The sequence below is a fragment of the Phalaenopsis equestris genome, unplaced genomic scaffold (assembly GCF_001263595.1).
Source record: "Phalaenopsis equestris unplaced genomic scaffold, ASM126359v1 Scaffold000511, whole genome shotgun sequence".
Taxonomy (NCBI): Eukaryota; Viridiplantae; Streptophyta; class Magnoliopsida; order Asparagales; family Orchidaceae; genus Phalaenopsis; species Phalaenopsis equestris.
Genome location: NW_018164951.1, coordinates 2,886,823 through 2,896,270, shown reverse-complemented (window position 1 = coordinate 2,896,270; position 9,448 = coordinate 2,886,823).

The following is a 9,448-nucleotide window of genomic DNA, read 5'->3' as shown; positions in this document are numbered from 1 at the left end:
TATATATATAGTTTTAAAGATTGTGGTTCACTCTTTCAACTTGGGCTGAGAATTTAGCTCCAAGCCTTATGATAGCTAAAAAATCGATTCAAATTATAGATGAGATCGGATAGAAATAAATGAATCGGGTTATGAGCCTAAATAATAGATCAAGTTAGTTTTTTTTATTATTTATTTATTTTTTATTTTGTTATATTTTTTGTTAGCCAATTTCAAGCCATATATGGATCGATTCGAACTGACTCGAGATCCGCACAAATTATTATTATTATTATTATTATATACTATATAATGCTTAATAAAATTTTAAAATACATAAGTAGTAGAAATTTTGTGTAATTTATATATATTAATTCATTTTAAGCTCAATCAGCCAAAATATATCAGCTGGTTTCAATCCAGCCGCACTCAAACTCATACGAGCCGTTTTCAAGCGAGCACTAGCCCGACTTTCAGCCTCTCTTCCGAAAAAATATTGCTTCGGAAGTACTGATGCATCAGTACTCCAATAAGGAGGTGTCACGTATACAATTGTCCCACAATAATGCCACGTGGCACATTCCCCATTAGAGTACTGATACAGTACTCCTAATATTTTTTCATAATTTTGTTATATAGTTAAATATATTACAACTAATTTTCGGAAAAGAAAAACAGTTATATGAGCTTATAAAATATTTTAATGTCAAATAATCAAAATAAAAGAATTTAATCTATCAGATATACAAAATAAAACTCAAATTATACATTTTCTTTTTCCATGCAGTCAAATTACGCTCAAAATGACTGAAATTTCGTAATTTTTCTGTTTTATCGTTAAAATGCAGATTCCGTCCTTCAAGAACTGGTGGCATGTATTTGCCGGCGATAGTACAAAAGCCAAAGATCTCTTGTTTCGCATCAGAAGAGCCACATCTGTTCTGCAGTCTAACGAAGAGTGGTTAGTCTATCTTGCAGCCAACACTGAAAAAGACAAATGCGATTTTAAGATAACAGGGAGTTACCGCAAGATGAATTATACCATTTACAATGTACACTCTTCCTCCATAGTCGCTCAGGTAATTAAATTCTATTATATATAATTAAATTTTATATTAAGCTCATCTAAATGTAATTTCAAATATACTGTCAGCAACTAAATGAAACTTGTATTATTGTTTATGAAAATTTTATGAACAGCTGACAAAGGAGCACAAACTGAATATGTCTCTGGAGAAGTATGCATTTGGAGCGAGCATTAGTTCGAACTGCGATTATTCCTTTGTCGCGGCTCTGATAGCAATATTTCATTTCGTTTATGGTATTGATGCAGCTGCGATGGGTCTTGTATTTGCAACTGCTGCGATGGTTGCCACAATAAGCTCCTGAACATTCATCTTTTGGAGATCAATTATTGTCTTCTTTTTCTTTTAAATTGATATTTTCTTCTTGGTATGGTTGTTGTATTTGAATTGAGATTGGAATTTTTTCCAGCTTCGGTATGGTTTTTAAATTTATTTCAAGAAATGTGCTATATTTTATATTATGGATAGCTCCATGTTAGATTTTACATGTCTTTAATTACAAAGACCAGTTAACACTCATAAACAACGTTCAGTTAGATCATAACGCGCGCGCTCACACGCACGTCGCACCATTGGATGCATTACATGTTGTGATCCACACCATAACATGCACACACAAACGAACGCTCAACATCCAAATGGACGAACGAATGCTCAACGTCCGCTTGGATAGCAACATGCTACCAGATGCACGGCATTATCCTATCCACACCGTCGTATCTATTCACAAACCACTGATATAATATTTGTTCCTCATGTTACGAAGGCCTAGCTCCAGCTTTGGCCACACAAAAAGTCCATTACCTTGTACTCAAGCTTGCAGTTGGGTTTGTATGTATTTTGCTTGTGTTAAAAGCTTAACTTGATTTTGGCCTTTTCTTTTAGAGTTAGGCTTTATCTTATTCTCAGGCTGGCAGTCAGTTTGTTACATGTTTTGCTGATGTTAAAAGCTTAACTTGAATTGGCCTTTTGTTAAGAGTTAGGCTTTGCAACTTAATTTGATTTTTGATTTTAGATTAGTTTTTAAAGATTATATGATAATCTTTTGAGATTTATAGAAACAAATTTAAAGTAACCTCTGAAAAATCTATAATAGTTACTATTAACATTTATAACATAAGAAAATTTTAGAGTATTAATTATATCATTGGATTAAAATATGTTAGCATATATGCATTGGTTGTTGAGGAGATGCCACTAATATAGATTGTCTCAATGTTTTTCGGTTTATATCAAATAAAAGTGAAACAAACAAACGCCAACAATCGCTTTCACCAAAATGTAATTTCTTACATCTTATCCTGTGTAATCCTTGAAGCTATATTTGCAACCAACACAATTTTTAATATTTTGTCGTGCATCCACTCAATCTCTTCACAAATCTACCATAACAAGTAAACTCATTCAAGTTACATGGTTCTTATAAGACCTTAAATGTCTAAATTACCTCAAAATGAATTATAAAAAACACATTTTATCTAGGATAAAATAATCATGTGATGTGGTATGTACATAAATCTCACTTTTCCAATAATATTTATTTTTTAGAGTTTACATAGAGCCCTTTTATACCTAAGTTATATGAAAGATAAATATGAGATCAGTCTTCCAAATATAATAAAATTATTCGACTTTAAAAAAATACAATGTATGATCACATACATATGTTTTTTTTTTTTCTTCACAAATCAAATTATAAGTGTAGCATACTTTCTTGTCATGTAAACTACCATATTAGCTAGCTCTTTTAATGCAAATCAAGTAAATTTCAATAATCAAATAAAAGAACTATAATATTGTGTCGATCAATGAAGTAACTTTTAATCGTCAAAGTAAAAAAAAAAATGCAAAAAAAAAAGTGATAAATTCATTTGATGTGTTGAAATATGCTTCAACAAAACATATGAAAAAACATATCAGCAGGACCAAATCCAATAAAAGGGCACAAAGAAGTAGAGAAATAGAGCTCAAAGCAAAATTTTATAGAGAAAACTTCATAGCCAAACCAATTAATGCAACAATTAGAAGAGGTAATGTAAATTTTTCCCAAACATGAGTAAAATGTCGAACAAATATCAGATGTGAATTTAATACATTATTACATCTGACGGCTCTATAATTCTCAAAATTATAATGAGAATTAATCATGCTAGAAAAGATGTATATAACAAGTAAAAGGGAAAGGTGATAATGGGCGGCCTTTTCCCAACAATTTTTCCAATCTACAAAATTACCAAGAATACAGTTTTTTATCATTCTTTATGAAAGAGGGTGCAAGTCAAACACAACCAAAGGCTTTGCGGAGTTCAAGATTAGCATTCATCATTTTATACAGGCATACAAAAACAATAACAACAAGCCTTTCATCTCACTATGTGTTGTCGGCTACAAATCCTTTTTCTCCATTACATTCTTCTTCATTTTATAAGAGTTTAAATTTCCTCATTGGAAAAGTGGCGAAAAGAGGGATCAAAATTGATTTTGATACCTAGGTGAGCATTATACAATATCACTATTAGAAATAAATTTCTTATGGACTTGATTGTGTTACCAGAAGTAGGCATAAGTATGGGCTCCAAAAGTTTGAAATGTCGGACTCTCGTCGAGCGATTGTGTGTTAAGTTATGGGTCAAATTTTTAGAAGACAGATGAAATAATAGATAAGAAACTACCCAGAGATTTCACCCTAATTTCAAGAGAACTTTAAGATCCGGCATTCAAGCTTATGTGTTTATTATCCCTCCCGATAACGAGAGAGTACTTTTGATTAATGTTAGTCAATAGACACTAGCTATTCAAACTTAGCATATAGTAGCAGCAAATTTAAATTTTAAAATTATAATAAATTATCACCGTGAGCTAAAAGTGGACGGTGGGGGAAACGATGACGAACCCAATCAAAATTTCATGACTCTGTCATCTGAGTTATCATAGGCCTAGCCTACTTAATCAAGAGAGATAGTCAACCCAACCAGATATAAGAATCCTTATCAACAACCATGGGTTACTTCATTCAAAATAGTTTTGTAGACCTGAGGTGGATGTTTGTCTAAGAGGACTAATCTAAGTCGATCTTAGTTTACAAAGGGGATCTTAGTTTACAAATGGGGTATCGTGTTATATCAAATATAATCTATGATTCATAACTTGACCAACTGCCATTGGGGAGCATACCAACTATAGCCATGATAGTAATATAATAGTTTCATTAGACAACAAACCACCCGGTTAGAGGGCTTTAGTCGTAACCGATTCTTCAAGGTGTCATTTTTCCACAAAATCATGCGAACAGATAACTTGAGTCACGTCCTTATTAGCATAAAATTATTTTGAGTTTAAATTTAGTAATATGTTTGATGAGCTTGAGCCAGCATTAGATTTGTCCACCCCAACAAAAAATTGTGGGGTATAGATTGATTTTTTGCTTTTAGCTTTAGATGATATACTTCTTAAAAATACTTTGAATTTGATGATTTGAAATTTTTATCTTATGAATGGATCTCGTCCGGTTGAGATGTACAATGAATATGCCCATGATCAAGGTACAATGTCTTTGAACCCTGTAGATTTTATCCCGCTCACAAAGAATCAAGTTCATGATTTATATTAATTGAATTTATTTGGATTTTTTTTAGAGCTTAATATCAAAAGCATACCCCTCTATTTGAAATTCACAATCAATTATGCCATTATCTGAATTAAATTACTATTTAAATATCATTAAAAATATTCATCTTATCGACTCGGTCCTCATTAGGAGGATCATACAAACATGTTAGTAGCTCAATCTTGTTAACTTCTGTTGGTTCCAATTTAATGGATCGCTAAAGGACAAATTGAAAGAAAAATAAGATTGGACTTTTGGGAATTTTTTTTTTATTATTTTGAATGAGTGAAAAGATACAAGTCTGAAGTATGTATTACAATGCAACACAACACCCAATTTATACTAAGGCATACCGAAACAAAAAAAAGAAACGTACACAACAAAGGCAAGAGAATTAAGTGTCATCAATTTGCGCCTATTTGAATTGATTACACATATTTGAATTTTGATTTTGAATTTAAGATTTAAATTCAAAATTAATGCTATTGTCATATCTCCTATATTTAATTCAAAATTAATGCTATTATCATATCTTCTATGTTTGTTCCACTAATTCCACTAATCATTATTCCACTAATCAACTCATGTCTATTATGAAACCACTAATTGTGTAATCAATTCAAATTACCAATTCAAGATTAGTTTCACAATCTCCCCCGTAAGCTTGATTAGGGTTTGGAGTTGTTTACGCCAAGTAGCTCTCGCATTTTCGCAAATTTGACTCTTGCTAGAGCCTTGGTGAAAATATCCGCACGCTGCTCTCCGATGCTTACGAACTCTACGACGATCTGTCGATTCTCGACACACTCGCGAATAAAGTGGAAGCAAGTGTCGATGTGCTTGCGGCGTCCATGAAACACCGAGTTCTTTATCAATGTTATTGCAGATTTGTTGTCGATGTAGAGAGTTACTGGTTTTGGCTCGTTTCTGGTCACCTCGCTCAACAAACTTCTCAGCCACAATGCTTGGCATGATGTCGAAGGGGCTACCATGAACTCTGCCTCACAGGATGATAGAGCAACGGTTCGCTGCTTCTGAGATTGCCAAGTGATTAGATTCCCGTTGAGATAAAACACCATCTCTCCGGTGCTTTTCCTGTCGTCTATATCACCGGATAGATCACTGTCAGTAAAACCGACGAGTTCTTCAGCTCCTTGTCCTCTTTTGTACTGAATCCCGTAGCTCATTGTTCCCTTTATGTAACGAAGAATATGTTTCACCGCCTGCTGGTGTAAAGCGGTAGGCTGCTCCATGTAACGACTCACCATGGTCGAGTATGGGTCAGGTACCTGAGACACCCGATGACACGCCTATACTTGGTGGGATTCACAAGGATTCCTTCCGCATCCTTTCCAAGCTGCAACTTTGCTTCCATTAGATACTTTCTCGGGTTGCAATCTACCATCTCGAACTGCTCCAACACCTTCTTTGCGTAAGCCGATTGCTTCACTGTGATGTGGTCTTTCTTTTGGTCTACCTCGATACCGAGGTAGTATGAGAGCAGCCCAAGATCACTCATCTCGAACTCCTTCATCATTTGCTTCTTGAATATCTCAACACCATCAATGCTGGATCCCGTTACAATCAAATCGTCAACGTACACACCGACGATGAGTACTTCTGTTCCGTGATTCCTCGTGTACATAGCCTGCTCTTGAGGACACTTCATGAAGCCTAGAGTCATCATTCTCTTGTTAAGGCAAGTGTTCCACGCCCTTGGTACTTGGCGTAGTCCTTAGAGAGCTTTGGACAGCTTGTACACCTTGTGCTCTTCATTCTTGACAATGAATCCTTCAGGTTGGGTGACGTAGACTTCTTCTTCAATATCACCATTGAGAAACGCCGACTTGACGTCCAAGTGGTGGATCTCCCACCCACGATGAGCTGCAAGGGCAAGAATTAACCTGACGGTATCGAGTCTCGCCACCGGAGCAAAGAATTCCTCGAAGTCAACTCCTTGCTTCTGCACGTAACCTTTCGCCACCAATCTTGCTTTGTGCTTAAGGATGTTGCCTTCGCTGTCTCTTTTCAACTTGAACACCCATTTTAAGCCGATGAGCTTGTGACCGGGTGGCAAGTCGGTGAGCTCCCACGTCTTGTTCTTCTCGATGGACTTGAGCTCTTTTTGCATGGTCTTATTCCACGCCTCCTCAGTTGCCGCCTCGTGATATGTTGTTGGCTCGTTGGTAGTGAGCAACAACAATTCATCAAGATTCATCTCTACTAGTGGTGCTTTCGCATAGACCTCGGCAAGTGAGCGAAATTTCTTGGGAGCATCTTTCGTTGTGGGTCTTCCTGAGTTCTCTTGTTGTCGTTGAGAGTTCGGCGTGACCATTGGTGTCATTGGCGAGGTTGAGTCCGCTACTTCTCCGTCATCTTGTAAAATTCCGAACTCCATAGAATTTTGTACGAGCTCGTCATCATCGTTGCACCATTCTCACTTCTTCTCCTCTTCAAACACCGCGTCTCTGCTCACAAGAATTTTCCTGCGTGGTGGATCGAGAAATCTGTGCGCCTTACTTCCGTCTTCGACGCCAAGATACACCATTGCTTGACTTCGATCATCGAGCTTCTTGAGATGTGGACTTGCAACCTTCACATGTGCGGTACATCCAAACACTCTCAAGTGCTTCAAATGAGGTTGCTTGCCGAACTATGCTTGGTAAGGGGTACAATCTCCTAGCACCTTTGTTGTCAAGCGGTTCAAGAGATATACTGCATGTCGTACCGCCTCTCCCCAAATGTTTACCGGGACTTGCATGCTTTTAAGCAAGCTTCTCGCAGTGCCCATCACGGCGCGATTTCTCCTCTCCACCACACAATTTTGTTGAGGTGTGTACGATGCCGTGAGATGACGCTTGACTCCCTCTTCTTTGCATAATTCCGCAAATTTCTGTGAAGTGAACTCGCCACCTCGATCAGATCGTAAAGTCCTCAACTTGTACTCCGACGTGTTCTCCACGAGCTTCTTGAACTTCTTGAATGTTTCAAAAACTTCTCCTTTTTCTTTGAGCATATACACCCACATCCAACGACTATAATCATCAACAAGTAAAAAGAAATACTTGTTACCGGCGAGTGATGTCGGGGTGATCGGACCACACAGATCCGCGTGCACAAGTTGTAGAGGGTGCTCTGCTCGGAAGTTGGCTTGGGCAGGAAACGACAGTCTTGTTTACTTTGAAATTATGCAACTCTCACACACTTGGTTGGGGTGTGTGATCTTAGGCAGCCCTATGGCCATCTCCTTCTCCCCCTTCTCCCCTTCTCCCCCATCATTTTGAGCGCATAAAAGTTTACATGCCCAATTCTCGCATGCCATAACCAAGCCGGATCTGCTAGTGATGCTAATAAAGAAGCAGGTTGGCTTGTCTTGAGGGAAACTTTGTACAACCGATTTGGCATTTTTCCACCTTCATCAACAGGGCGTCATTTCGGTCGAACATCTTCAAGAATGAGCAGACTAAGGTGATCGTGTTGCCTTCTTCTGTCATCTGACCCATCTGACCGAGACTTATACCGAGACTTATGATATTACTTTTTAATTTCGGAATGTAATATACCTCGGTCATTAGATGTTAATCGCCGTTTTTGCACACAAACAAGATGGTTCCTCGGCCCTTGATCTCGATGAGTGAGCCGTCTCCGAACTTCACATTTCTGGTGATCTTCTCATCGAGCTCATTGAACTTCTCTCGATGGCCTGTCATGTGGTTGCTTGCTCCATTGTCAAGATACCATACGTCGGTGTGATTATACTCCTCGCCACTTGTGAGGAGGTTCGCCTTGACTTTTTCTTCATTGAGTAACACCCCCTCTGGTTCCTCCTTGGACGATTCTTGCGTGAACTCTTCGAGGTTTGTCTCCTCGTCTTCGGGCAAGGAATTCGCCACTCCCTCGGCAAACATCAACGCTGGCTCCTCGTCATGGAGGCTAGTAAGGTTCGCTTCCTCTTCGAGCTTCTTGCTACGACATTCAGACGCGTAGTGTCCATACTTTTGACAATTGTAACACTTCACTGTGCTCTTGTCTTTGCGGGGTTCGATGTCTTCTTGTCGAGGTGAGTCTTCTCCGCTCGACCTTGCCCTCGTCCCCGCCCTTTGCCACGACCTCGGCTATCTCCACCATTGTCGTCGCTACTCGACGATCCGGAAGAAAAATCGGCTTCTCCGTTTTTCTTCATTCGGGACATCCATTATGCATGCGTGAGCAAGAGGTGCTTCTCCTCCTCTTGGTCTCCGTAGCCGCGAAGTCTCTCTTCGTGGACTTTGAGACGACCGACGACCTCCTCGACGGTCATGTTTTTGAGGTCACCGAATCGCTCAATCGCAGTGACGATCTGCATGTATTTTTGTGGTACGGCTCGAAAGAACTTCTTGACGACAAAGATCTCCTCTACCTTCTCTCCCAACGAGCGGATGTCTGTCACAATGAACGTCAATTTCATGGTGAAATCGTCCACCATCTCTCCGTCCTTCATGCGGATCACCCCGAAGTGATTCCTCAAGGTCTGCACTTTCATCTCCTTGACTCGCTCCACGCCGACATGCATCGTCTTCAGTGTCTCCCATGCTAGCTTGGTGGAATCCTTCTCTACCACCATGAGAAGAACGTCCTCCGGTAGCGCTTGATAGATGGCAGCGAGAGCCATTCTATCCTTACGCTCTTCGACCTCGTCTTGCTCCACGGCTTCCCACACTCCTTGAGCTTGTAGGTTCACACGCATCTTCAACGCCCACACCGAGTAGTTACTCTTTGTGAGTAATGGATAAGAAAG